This window comes from Bubalus kerabau, chromosome 8 (assembly GCF_029407905.1).
Source record: "Bubalus kerabau isolate K-KA32 ecotype Philippines breed swamp buffalo chromosome 8, PCC_UOA_SB_1v2, whole genome shotgun sequence".
NCBI classification, from domain to species: domain Eukaryota; kingdom Metazoa; phylum Chordata; class Mammalia; order Artiodactyla; family Bovidae; genus Bubalus; species Bubalus kerabau.
This window is the reverse complement of record NC_073631.1, coordinates 78200130-78214487: the sequence shown is the minus strand read 5'-3', so window position 1 is coordinate 78214487 and position 14358 is coordinate 78200130. Positions and strand designations below refer to the sequence as shown.

The window sequence follows — 14358 nt, the reverse complement described above, 5'->3', positions numbered from 1 at the left end:
TATCCAACCATCTAACATCTATCTATCATCAATTTATCTATACTTTTTGGACACAATATAAAATATTTATTTAAAAAACTGAACAGGCATTCCAGGTAACAAAACAAAAACATAAAAAACAAAACAAAAAATGAAAGGAAAAGAAAACACACTCACAGGTAATACAAACACTGGCGTTAAAAGGCACAGATTTTAAACGGGAAGCTGCAGTGGCTTAGTGGTAAAGAATTCACTTGCAAATCCAAGAGATGCCAGAGACGCAGGTTCAATCCCCAGGTTGGGAAGATTCCCTGGAGGAGGAAATAGCAACCCACTCCAGTATCTTGCCTAGAGAATCCATCCCATGGACAGAGGAGCCTTGTGGGCTACAGTCCATGAAGTCACTAAGAGTCTGCTACAACGGACTGACGAAGCAACCCAGCACCAAACTGAAAATGTTTCAGAAAATATAAGACAAGAGAGAATTTCACCAGAGACCTGGAGTCCATTAAGAATAATCAAACAGAAAACCTAAAACTTAAAAACACAATTAATACAATTAAGCCTTACTTAGGTCAATGATTGTATCAGCAGACTAGAGACAGCAGAAATGATGACTGGTCCAGAGGAAGATATCCAGCCTGAAGCCATGAGAGGAAAAGAATGGAAAATACAGAAAAGAGGAGAAAGACATGTGAGAGATGATGAAAAATTCTAACACGTATAATTGGAATTTAAGAAGTGGTGGAGAAATTCAATGAGGCAGAATCAATACTGGAAAATATATTTACTGAGAATTTCCCAAAACAGACTAAAGAAATCTAAAGCCATAAGTTAAAAAAAAAAAAAAAATCATGAAATCTAAGCAGGATAAATCAAAAGACAACTACACTTATTCACTTAATAGTAAAACTTTTGAAAATCAATGACAAACTTAAACAGAGCACTTGTCCCATTTTGGGAGGAAGGTGGTATCCAAATTCTGTGTTAATTCTTTTAAACCTTTAGTAAACTTTTGATTACAGAAAAGTTGAGTGCTATTGTTCTATTGGTACAAAATACACTGTAAGCCCCTGGATGGACGCTACCTCCTGGACCCAGCTGCAAATGCTCCATGATCACTCAGGGCTGGGTGTGCTAACGTCAGTGTCATGCACAGGGTTAGTGTGTCTCCTGCTATGACTCACCTATAAATTCCTAGAGCAGATGCAGTCATCCTATTTATGCTGTTTAACTGCCCCTCATGCAAGCACAACATCCTACGGCAAATGTTCTAAAATAAATGTTTGTTGAATTAATTAACCAAGAGGATGGTCTCCAAAGCCCATCCTTCAATATTTTTGATTGAAGAGGGACAGATAAGCAAAGATGCATGGTGTTTCAGATATTCCTCTGCACCCACACTTCTCTTCCTGATGATAAAGTTACATCTTCAGTTACATCAGCCTGTGTTCATTTTCTACTTCAGAAATGTATTTGCTGAGCACCAGCTAGCTCTTAGCACTCAAATCAGCATTGCATCAGGGAGCATGTGAATTGCAGCCTGTGAGCTCCAGAAAGACCTGCAGGAGGAGATGTTTCTATCTAGAGAGAGTTCGATTTCTGGAGGAAGTGGTATCTGACAGTATCTTGGAAGGCTGGTGGGATTCTGACAGCCCAAAGGGTATGTGCATAACGGTGTACTAGGCACCATCCGGGGGCTCCGTGCTCACAGGGTAAGAGGAGCCTCCACTGTTCACTGCTGACCCCGCCATTGAACTGGCAGCTGGTGGGAGCTTCAGGTCAGTCACGCTATGAATGAGTTAGCAGAGGTGCAGAGGCAAAAGTACAGGGCAGGAGAAAGGATGCAGATATGGTTCAAGAGACTGGCGAGAAGCGAGAGGACGCTGTGCCCATCAGCCTACAGTCCCACGTCAAGGAGCAGCACAGACCCAGCACGTCAAGGATTGGAAAAATGGTTTGGGACTTCCCTGGTGGTCCAGTGGTTAAGAATCCACCTGCCAATGCAAGAGACATGGATTCGATCCCTGGTCCAGGAAGATTCCACAGGCCGTTGGGCAGCCAAGCCCGTGTGCTACAATTACTAAGTTCACATGCCCTAGAGCTAAAGTGCTACAATTAGAGAGTAGCCCCCACTTGCTGCAAAAAGAGAAAGCCCACATGCAGCAGTGCAGACTCAGCTCAGTCAAAAACAGATAAATAAAACAATTTTGAAAAGAAAAACGGTTTATCCATTAAGTCTAGCATATCTGCTTCAGGGCTGCTTGAGTACGTCATGGGCCATGAGCGAATGGCGCAAGCATGCACACAGTGCCTACTCACAGGGTCAGTTCCTCTGCCACCAAGGTTGCTCTTGGTGGTCCCCATGCAGTGACAGGAGCTGCATGTCAGTGAGTCCAGGGGCCATAGGAATCCCAGCTACCTCAGGAATCCTCCGCCACCCTCAAGTGGTGCACAGGAGTCCCACCAAAGGAGAAGAAGCCAAAGGAAAATGAGATCCCAGTTTGTGCTGTTATCACGCTGCCTGTTCCAGAAAACAAGCACAGTGCTTTCCATGAAAGTGGCTTTGTTCCTAACTCAGCTAGAGCCAGCTCTGGGGCACGTGGCTGGGTTTGGTGCCTTCTGCTCAGATCAGCCCCCACCAGGGCAACAGGATTTAACCCCTAAGGGGGTGGCCCAGCACCTCAGAGTGGAAGTCCCGGCTTCCTGGTCCCTCCGTGTGCTCAGAGATGCACAGGGTACTATGAGTGGGGCCTCGTGGGAGGTAAGGGCACACCCTTCATTTTCCAAGCAGTGGGGCACTGCCCCCTAGCCCCACTGGGAATCTAGAGACATAAGAAGAGGGGTCCCACACGGCTGGAGAAGGACCCTGAAATCTGAGTTCAAATACAGACGGAGACACCAGTCGCATGAGTCAAGCCAGCAGACCCTTCTGCAAGAATCTGCCTCGTTTCTCAAAGTGCATATGCGCCAAGAACAGGAAGGATGTGTCCTGACTCGGTTTTGTTCAACTTGCATATGTGCCATTCACAGTTGAACAATACGTGAAATTTCTGAAAGGAGAACCATCCATGTGCCCTGCTGCCTATTGGGGACTCAGGGTCAGGGCTCTATCTTTTCAGCTCTGGACCCAGAAGGAGGCTCAGGGGTGCGGTGACAGCCATGGGAGCAGATGAGAGTTTCGAGATGAGGGCAGAGAAGCAGGCATTGGTCCCAGCTGCCTTTTCTCCACTCTGGACACCACAGACAGCATGTCCGTTTTTCCTAAACCAACTACATAAGGGGCTCCAGGACCGTGGGACTTCCAGGGCCACAGCTGCCATTAGGGTGTGTCCACCGTTGTGGGGGAACTAAGGCCTACAGGGACACTGCTGGACACCCCCTGCACGTCGAATCTCTGGTGCCCAAGTTGATCTGGGCTCTTTTTGGTCATCCTCCTGGCAAAGTCGCAGGTCTGTTCCTCCTCACTACATTCCCGCATTTTCTCTTCCCTACTGACACCCAAAGGAGCCCACATAACGCCTTCAGTGTTTGGAAATCAACCCCCTCACTTCCTGGTTTTCTCTGAGCAGATGGTCCTGGGCTGAGGGCTGAGAGGAGGGCGCCTGCCTCTCCCTCTGGGCTCCCAGGATGTCCGGTGTCCTCTCCCCTCGGCTTCCCCTTCCTGCACTTCCTTTACCCAGAACAGGGTGAGAGAGGGTCACAGGCTCTTTCCCAAAAGGTCTATTTTTATGCTCTCATTCGGGCCACTGCAGTAGGTTCTGTGGGAAGCTGGGGAACATTTGCTCTCTGGTCACCACTATTTACATCACATGGTGTAAGTTAACAAGAAGAAAGGGAACCTGTGCTGCTCTCAGCTCCCTGTCCTCCAGAGCCTGGTGCTGCCTGACCCAGAAGCTGAGGCCTTCACCGGAAGGAATGGCCAGGCATAAAAGGTAAAGAGGGGTCCAAACAGCAAGGTTCATCCCCATACAACTGTTCTCTTGGATGCAGGTACCCCTACTGACTAATGCATGTGACATTACAGAAAAGAAAATCAACATTTCCTGTCTTCCTAGTTACATTAAAAAAATCATAAAATGTATAAAAAATTATTCACTCATATAGTACTTACTCCTAATAAGTACAAATTGCCATTAAATATTTTATATGAACTTTAATACCTGTCTTTCATATCTATAATCTATCTATCTCCATCCCCCTGTCCCTCCTTCAGGGGATGATGTAGTTAATCAGGAAGTTCCCTTCCCTAACATTTGAGAGTTCTGCAAAATGAAACATTAACAAATCTTTCTTTTCTTGCACTCTACTTCTGGGTTTGAAACTGGGGCTGAGAGGGAAGGCGGGCAGAGACCCCCAAGTTCTAGTCTGGGTTCTGCCGTGAGTCATAGGCCACTGAATATACTGTCAACCTCTGGGACCTCAGGTTCGTCATCCACAGAATCCTATCAGTTAGGATCAAAGAGGATGATTTCTAGGGTCTCTTTAGCTCTAGATTTACTTCTCCGTTGTTTCTTTTCCTCCTGCTTCTGTTTCCCTCTGTAAATTGGTGGTTTCCATCTGTGGTGATTTACTCAGCCCCAGGTGGCTCAGTGGTAAAGAACCTGCCTGACAATGCAGGAGACACAAGAGACATGGGTTCAATCCCTGGGTTGGGAAGATCCCTTGGAGGAGGAAATGGTAACCCAGTCCAGTATTCTTGCCTGGAGAATTCTATGGATAGAGGAGCCTAGTGGGCTACAGTCTATGGGGTCACAAAGAGTCATATACAACTAAGCATACATGCCCTTCCTCACGTTTCAAGCCTCAGCTCTTGACTTTTGCTTTATGTAAACTAAGGTTTACAGAAAACATTTCATAGGTAAAATAGTCCTTTTTCTGTTGTCTAGCTCTAAACTTAAAATTTATTATTTTTAAATGCAAGATTGTATGGGACGTTCAACAGTAGTAACTTTTAAAGGGAGCCCTTATCTTGTAGTGTTTCTTTTATATTTGTCTATGAACAACAGACCATTAGAGCAAGGGAAAGATGAGCAGACAGCTAGATACAATGACAATTAAACACAGAAAAACCCCGGAAGACTAAAAACACAACGCTGCGTAGAAGGTTTTCCTTTTTTTGTCAAAAATCAGTCTTGCATCTCTAGCCTCATAAATACTCTACAAACACAGAAGGAAGTGATCAACAGCCCCCACATGGATAAACACATACTTTCTAGATCTTGAGTTTTTTTTTTTCTTTTGTAAATCTTTATGTCAGAATCACATCATATGAATGTGTTCTATGGGTTAAGGTCACCATTTCCAGTAAGTACTAGGAGTGCTCTCCCAAGAATGAAATGTCTTTCTTCTAGAAGCATCAACATTCTCATGCTTCCAACAGAGCTGAGGTGCCCCAACCACCACTGCAGCCAGGGCCCCTGTCTGTTAACAGATGGAAGAGCCTTCCACAAAGATCTTATCCAAACTGGAATTATTCCCACAGTTTTCCTTCTACTCAATAACACAGAAGAATCAGAAAATGCAGATAAAACAGCTCATTACAATCGGGTTCTTGTTTCTTCTTATTCTTTGAAGATGTCTTGTTTCTATTCAGAGGTTTTGAGTCAAACATGCTGGAAAGAAAACACATTTGCCCCTATTCCATTGGTGCTGTGCAGAGAATTCTAATGTGGCAACATTAGAATTGGAATTGGAACAAAACATTGGAAACTGTTTTTGCTTCCCAATGCGTCTTCCCAAGCAGTTTCTACTCTGATGATGCACTAAGCGAGGCCAGTTTCTCAAGTGACTAACCAGGACTCTTAGCAACCTGTAAAGAATGAGCATCTTTCAAAAATGGGCTTTGGAGTACGCTCTCAGGGAAACAAACTCCCTCCTTCCTGCTAGACTTTAACAGCACTGGGGCTGGAGGTCCTGGGGATACCATACACCCCCACTCCCAGAGCCCAAGGATGAGGGAGTTTCCACAAGAACTGAGAAATGAGGAATGAGGCTTCATGACACCAAAGCTGTGGCCAGAACTGCTCTCCGAGACTCACTTACATTTCCATTAAAAAAAAATATTGAGTGAAACAGACATAACACGGTTTACCAGTTTTAAGAGCGCAGTTTACAGGCGTTAGGTACAATTCACATGTGGTGCCGTCGCCACCACTATCCATCTCCAGAACTCCTGTCATCTTGCTAAACTGAAACTCTGTCCCAATTAAACACTGCCTCTGCATCCCCTCCTCCCCCGATCCTGGCACCTGCCTTTGTACTTTCTGTCTCTATAAATCTGACTTCTGTAAGTACTTCACGTAAGTGGAATCACACAGTATGTGTACTTTTGTGTCTGGCTGTGTCTTCAAGGTGCATCCATGTGGTAGCATGTGTAAGAATTTCCTTTCTTTTCAAGGCTGAATAACATTCCATTGTATGGATGAATCACGATATGTTTATCCTTTGCCCGTGGAGGGACACTTGGGTTGGTCCCACCTTTTGGCTCCTGTGAATAATCACATGTCCTCCTTTCTTGTTCCTTTACTCACGTTTGAGTTGGGACTGGATACTTGCAACAGAAAGCAGCCTCAGTGATACAAGATCCTTGCCTCACAGCTACTTCCAGTGGTTTAGGAATTTACTTGCCAATGCAAGGAACACAGGTTCAATCCCTGGTCCGGGAAAATTCCACATGCTGTGGGGCAACTAAGCCCATGTACCACAACTACTGGACCCACGCAGCCTAGAACCCATGCTCCCCAACAAGAGAAGCCTTCAACGAGGAAAGCCGCACTCCAGAACTAGAGAGTAGTCCCCGCTAGCCACAACTAGAGAAAGCCAGTGTGCAACAACAAAGATCCAGCACAGTCAAAAATTTAAAAATCAAATTAATAAATAAGATTCTATTAAAAAAAAAAAAAAAGCTACTTCCAATCCAGCAGGAATCCAGGTAGACAAGAATGTTTACGGCAGCTGTCAGGCTATGGGGAGAAATGGCGCCAGAGAGAAGAAAAGAGGCATTGAAACAGGGAAGCTTTCCTTGAGCTGAGCCAAAAAAAAAAAAAAAATCCAGAGAAAGTGTTTAAGCAGAGGGAGAATGTGTATAACTCACTTGCAGAGGAAGCGGGTAATGAGGATGACAGAGAGGGAGTCACCCTAACAAGCCACTAGATTTACCCAGGAACTGGTAAGCTGTCAGCAGAAGGCAGAAATGAGGCCCCATCTATGTTGGTGAAGATGTTGCACCCATGACTCCCTGTTGGGTTAGAAGTCTTAGATTCTCAGAAAAACTACTTCCTTCCTTCAGGCAGAAGCCCCAGGGGCTCCGGCCTGCCTGTGGAAACAAGGTGTGGCATTCATGCTAAGGTCTTCCCTGGTGACTCAGTCGGTAAAAGAATCTGCCTGCAATGCAGGAGACCACCTCCCACGCAGGAGACCCAGGTTCGATCCCTGGGTTGGGAAGATCCACTGGAGAAGGTAATGGCAACCCACTCCAGTATTCTTGCTTAGGAAATCTCATGGATTGAGGAGCCTGGTGGGCTACAATCCATGAGGTTGCAAGAGTCAGACACAACTTAGCAACTAAACCATCACTATTCACGCTAAACTTTGTCCTGGACCTTCTCCAGAAAGAGCCATCAGCCTGGTGAAGACTGCTAACACAGGAGCCTTGAGGTGCCTTCATCTGCAGTGAGAGCATCCTCTCATCAGGACTGCATCATGGAGATTCAAAATCATATTCCAAAGGAGGGCCAGGGCTTAAAACCCTCCTGTAGAGTCAGAGAGGGTCTGGTTGTGACCGGCAAGCCCTATTTCCTGTGTAGGGTTTAAGGACACAACTCTAAGATATCCTCATAGGAACTTTACCTCTCAGAACCCCTGCAGGACCTGGAGACCCACATTGGTTAAGCCCCACGCCCACACAGTACCTGGGGCCCTAGGCGGCCAATTTCTCCCCAAATTTCAGAAGCCCGAAGTCTGCTGTTTTCCAGAGATTATCACTGCTCAGGGTCTAAAACCAGGACTCTGAATCAGGCAGCCGTATCGCACCTGGTCCTTCTAAATCACCCTGATGACAGACCGAGCACAGTACCATGAACCCTCATTAGGTCGCACCAGCCTGGGCAGAAGGCCTGAGTGAACACAGGTGGCTCACTGCAGTGCCAAGCACTGCGGCATAATTTAGGTTGGATTTTCACCACGTGAGCAGAAAAAGCAAGCTTTCTTCATAAATTATCAACACTACCAATAATTATTACCTGTGTGGTACCCAACAGGCTTCCTTGGCCCTCAAAACAAACCCCGGGGGTATGAACTCCTGGGCAGACCCAGGAAGCTGAGGCCCAGGGCCTGCTCTCACTTACTCCAGGAACACAGAGTTTCCTCTTTCTGTGGTACAGAGAAAAGTATAGTGATCTGACAATCCATTTGCCTTGGGTTACATGCGTGAGATCATCTCTCACTCCCAGGGTGGGCCCGGTGTCTCCCCTGAAGGACAAGGGTGTCTCCCAGAGGTGACAGTGCTAAAGAGTGGGCACACAGGGACCAGGGGGTCTCCATGGCCTGGTGAAATCGGGTCCGTGCTGCCCCTGACTCTGCAGGAATGTGAACTGATGGTGCCCCTTCCAAAGGGCTGGGGCATGCTCTGGGGAGGTGATCACTAGGGGTCTCGGTCTCCCCACCAGATGACCTTGGAGCCACTCCCACTTCCTGCTCAGGAGATTTCTGAGGCTATGGCCTTGGGATTGAGTCTCCCCTTCTTCCCTCTCAGCGGTGAGGTGGCAACAGGTATTCTTCTGATTTTATCTTTTTATTACAAAACTGCCTACGTGCTACCTCAACCCATCTACTCTAGGAAACAGGACTCTGTCTCAAGCTAACGGCTTCACATTCTACCCAAGGATTTGATTGTTGGAAGGCCTTCTGCTAAATCCCTCTTCCTCACTAACTTTGTTTTGCATCTCTTGTCCTTTCATTGGATATTTCAGGTTCCTGGGCATCCCTTCTGCAGCCAGCCAGTGAAGTGCCTGCCATGGGTCTTGTGCCTGCTCCACCTTGGTGTCCGCAGTTACCCGGCACATGGGAGGTGTTTGTGCAGTGTTTACTGAATTAGCAGGGCTGAAAATAATAATGTTGGGAACTTGCGGTTCTGGCCAAGACAGGGTAGCCCCACTTCTCTCTGGTCCCTGTGTTTACAACTACAGTCCCAGACATCACACAACCACTCACACAGGGAACTCTGACAGATGGAAAGAAGGACCTAACACTTTGGGCCGGGGGGTGGGGCTGGGGTGGGCAGGGTAGGGGGTGTGGAGGGGAGGGGAGGAAGGACACTATACAGGCTGAGTTTCCTGACTTCCTTATTGCCTCAGGTAGATCCCAGAACTGTCAGCAAAAACAGCTCCAGAAAAGCCTGCTCATCTAACCAAAGAAGCAAAACTGACCAAAGGAAAATGAGTGGACTAAAAGTAGAAAATCTTTTCCTTAACACCGGCCGGCCCTATTCCTACTCAACACCCACAGGACTCCACCCCCACCACGGGTTTAGCAAGGCCCAGTGGAAAGCTGATCTTCCATATCAACCCCACCTCACAGGAGGAGGTAGCCCTGGACTTCCCCACCAGGGTGGAGTCAGCTGGGTGCAGGGTGAGCCTTCTCCCCGACCCAGCCTCAGGCCCCAGTGCAGAGGTTAGGGCGGAGCAGGAGACCCACACTAGCTCCTCCCCCGAGTGAGCAAGGTCTTTGGAAAGTACATCTAAACATCCACACATCCACGCAGCCTTGGAACTGCACTTGGGTAGGAGCACTGCCTCAAACAAGAAGACCAGATGAGACAGAACTGATAGCTCACAACATAGTATCAGGAAAGTCCAGGATAAATCCTAAAACCCATTCATCACACCAAGAACTAGAAAGTGAACAGGCAGTGGAACCTACAGAACAATCAGAAAACTATTGCAGCTCCTCACAGCGTCTGCTCTGAGGCAGGGGGATAGCTGGGTGATATCAGGTCTGTTCCCACCCACAGACACACCAGGCAGGGACCCTGAGACCCATACCATCTGGGATCAAATCTTGTCCTAGGGGAGACTCTGCTCTGTCACCTTCTCAGAGCTGTTCAGGAGTCCCAAGGCATTCTAGAAGCTTCTCTATGTGCACTCAAGTCACCCAGGAAAGCTAGCAGTCCCATGTGTGCCTGGGTCCTCCACCCAGTTGAATCCTGCTACTGCTGCTGCTGCTAAGTCGCTTTAGTCATGTCCGACTCTGTGCGACCCCATGGACAGCAGCCCACCAGGCTCCCCCGTCCCTGGGATTCTCCAGGCAAGAACACTGGAGTGGGTTGCCATTTCCTTCTCTAAATCATATCCTAACCCCAGTCCCTCCAACTCATCCTGTTTCTCATTCCGAGTTTATAAGATCCTACCTGGATTTCATTTATTTACCTGGAGTGGCTGGTCCCTGCCCACCTTTTCCACTACGTGCCCGCCCTGAGGCTAGTGAGCACTATCAGATACCAGAGGATGCTTTCTCAGGCCAAAAGTCTCCTGGTATTATGTGGAAGAACTGGAGGCTGAACTGGTTCCCCAACTTCTCTGTCCAGTGTCCTTAAATCTGCAGGATAAAGTGGGTGGTGGCACGGAAGGAGCAAACAGGAGCGCGGTCTGTGAAAGGGGGTCTTCGGGGCCCCAGCTCCTCTGTCAACTATGTTTCTGTTACCTTTAAGTCACAAGAGAATGCCTGGAGTAAAGACTGTCAAGGGGAGCCTTCTGTAGAGTGACTGGGACTCAGAACCAACTCTGGACACGCCACTGACAGCTGCAGACCAGCTTCCGGGGCACTTAACAACACTTTCAGTCACACACACAAAACCACCATCACCACTCAACCTACCTGATTCCAACTCACCTGACCTGAGCAGTGTTATGCCTTTGGACGTTATTTTATTGCTTTCTTAAAATATAGGAAGGGGAAACTGAAGGGTAGGAGAGAGAAAAGACAAAGTAGGCAACAGTCAGGACTGTCAATTAACAGTCTGTAATCTGTAAACTGCTTGCCTAGAACTTACGCAGATCATCAAACCCAAGTCCCACTTTATGCTTTCAGAGCAATGCTGTGGTGGCTACAGGTACAGATCTGAATGTTCACGACTTCTCACAAAGATGTTTTAAAATCCTGATGATTTCACACACAGCAACTTTTCAGAAATCAGAATAATAGCTGCTTTTTGCTGGGTGCCTACTACTACATGCCAGGCATTGTGCTAAGCCATATACAGCTGATTTATCCTCAGAAAAAGGTTTCCATGTGCAGACTTATTAGCTTTATGGATGAGGAAAGAGATGCTGAACGGTGAGGTTAAGGAACTTTTTCAAAGGCAGTCACCTCATCTCTATGACTAGGAAGCTATGTTCTTTCCACAAGACTCCTTTGCACCCCACGAGGGAGATCTCAAAGTCAGCAGCCTTCAGTTCAGTCACTCAGTCGTGTCCGACTCTTTGCGACCCCATGAATTGCAGCACGCCAGGCCTCCCTGTCTATCACCAACTCCCGGAGTTCACTCAAACTCACGCCCATCAAGTCAGTGATGTCATCCAGCCATCTCATCCTCTGTCGTCCCCTTCTCCTCCTGCCCCCAATCCCTCCCAGCATCAGTCTTTTCCAAAGAGTCAACTCTTCGCATGAGGTGGCCAAAGTTCTGGAGTAGTCAGCAGCCTTAATGTAACAGAATAACCCTACCCTATAGTATCCGCCTCTTTCCTCCAAATACAGCATAACACTATCTCAGAGAACCTGCTGTGCAAGTTCCCCTCATGTGGGGAAGCTCAGGGTCTCTGGGAGTTGCCTGCAGCCCTAGGACCCTGACTCCCGCTTAGAAAGAACGTCCATAGGAGGTCCCACCTGAGGCTGGCTCCCCAGATCCTACCAGCCACCATCACCAACAGAAGGAGAGAAAGACCTCACTGTCCTGATATAAATGGACCAAAACGCTCTTAAATTTACCTTTGGAGTTAGAAAAATATTTCCATCCTAACCAGATGAGTTCTGATATATTGTCATACATATGGAATTCATGGAAACCTACTATCGTGTATATACTGTATTAAAATGACATCTCTGTCATTTTCTGTTCAAATGTCTCTATTTGAATGACATTATCATCCATTCAATTGCGGGAAATCCTCCCAGTCCTCAAAGAGAGAACACACAAGACTTTCAGGCTGGCAAGAGTGAGAAGGAGGACCACTCACTGACCTGGGCTTGCCTTTCCTAGAGGGAGTGTTCCTCTCTCTCCTCTTGATCACCCCCATCCTTCCAGCTAATACACACACACAGCGGTGTGTCAGCCCAGGGTCAGCAGGACACAGAACAGTAAGGGGTCCTCAGGCACAGATGCCCCAGGGTGGCCCCTTGATCCAAGTATGTCCCGTGCCTATGCTGCCCTCAGAGCCTGGGCCCACAGTGCTGCCTGGCTTACCTCGGAGGTTCCAGAGTAAGACACAAGGAAGGACCCAGACACTCTACCCTCCAGAAGCTCTGCTAATATTGCAGACAGGTTATTTCAGTGACTGTGTCTTGTTTTACAGTCTTGGACTCTAAAATCTTCCCTCTGATTGCTCCAACAGTAGGCAAGACAACAGTAAAACTCATTGTGAAAGCCCAACTTTGCTCCTCAGGCGGGCTGTCTGCATTCCGTAAAAGCACTGCTTCTCCTAAGAAGCAGGAACACCTGGATGCAGCCTGGGGGCTCTCTGCCTTCCGGGCAGCCCGAGATCCCTCAGGGTCTCTGGGGGTGGAGGACAGCCCTAGAACTGGGCAGGCAGGCTTTCTCAGTTGCAGCAAAAGAATGTGCTGTGCTGGGAAGCAGCCCCGGCTCCTCCGGAAAGCCGCACATCTGTAAACCAGGCTTTCCTCTGCCCCAGTGAGTCTCGGCAAAGACAAAGCATGGCTTTCTTCTAGAAGGAGGAGCCTTTCAAGCTCTGGGGCTGGGGCATTTTGTCCCATAGCCTTTGGACCTGAGGGCTGTCCTCAAGTGACAGGGGACTCTGGGAAGAGTCACCCTCCTCCCCAGTCCTGTCTTCCCTGCCCTTCCTGGTCCTGGGACTTGGCATCCCACCTCCTCCCACTCCCATGCCTCCCCTCTCCCCTCCCCCACTCCCCCAGAGCTCAGGTTTCAGCATCAGCGGAGACGTGGCCAGAGGCTGCAGAGAGCAGGGACTGAGAGCGGCACTTACCTGGGCACCTCGGGGCGCCGGTCAGTCCACAGACAGCCAGGGAGGTCGGGGGGCCAGGCGAAGGCGCTCCCAGGACTGTCCCCAGCGGAGTCCCCCACCCACCGGGGCAGGGCGACTCTGGGTTCCGGAGTCCCGGGGGAGTCGGGGCGGGACGCGGGGCGGCCACCTCTGAGGAGGCCCATTCAGAGGGCGGCAGGGAGAGCTCGTCCGAGGAAAGAATCCGGGCTTGCTGGGCGGCCGCTGGCTCTGTCGGGCGGCCTGCCCATTCAATGCCTCAGACGGCAGTGGCCCCGCCTCGCTCCACTGCGCGGTTTGCTTCCTTTTCATTTCTTTCCCCTTTTTTTCCCTTTCCCTCCCTTTAATCTCTTGCAAACTCCCCGCTGAAACCCTCCACAGCTTAGCTGCGGCCCGAGTCAGTGCTAGTCAAGGGACAGGCCGCTGGTGCACGTGCGGCTGGTGGCCCCGGGGAGATAGACACCCCAAACCGCACCCCCAAGGCCAGCCTCCTGTCCACGACTGAGCCTCAAGAGCCACCTCCCCCAAAGGCAGACCGGCTTCCCTGGGATCCGATGCTCACAAAGGAGAAGCTTCTGGAAACCACTGGAGTCCCTGGTCAGCTTTGCACCCCACCCGCCAGCCAGGCTCCACACCCCTGTCCCTTCCCCCTAGGTGGGGGCATTGCCTTTCATCCGCCCCAGTCACCAGCCCTAAGACCTTCACTCCATCCCCTGCCCAAGGTAGCCTGGGGGACCTTCCTCTTGTTTTCTTCCTGGCCACAGTCACCCCCACACCCTACCACACCCAGTCTGAAGAGTCTCATTTGCAACTACTTAGCCTGTTTCACCTGGCTGGTAGCTTAGTCCACCAACAGCCTGTTGGTGGACCTAAACACATTCTATCCCTTTCTTCCCTTTTCTCTGCTCATGTTCTTCCCTCTAGCTGAAAGGCCTATTACCCTGTAATCTGGTGAACTCCTATATACTCTTCAAAGCCCATTTCAAGTGATCCCCATCCTGTTATAAGACTTGGGACATTATCCCCTTCAGTCAGATAAGTTCACGCTTCATATCTCATGGCCTGAGATCTAACAGTAACAAGTCCATATAGCACGGTAGAGAGGCTCTGTCCCATGTATGGCCTTTGAGACTGAAGCTCTAGGCAG

The 14358-nt window shown here is 48.9% G+C and overlaps 1 protein-coding gene across 6 annotated transcripts in view; it reads right to left on the bottom strand.

The window, feature by feature from the left end:
* Positions 1–14358, bottom strand: part of TNS3 (tensin 3) — a 223066-nt gene that overhangs the window by 23948 nt on the left and 184760 nt on the right. The gene's annotated exons all lie outside the window — the stretch shown is intronic.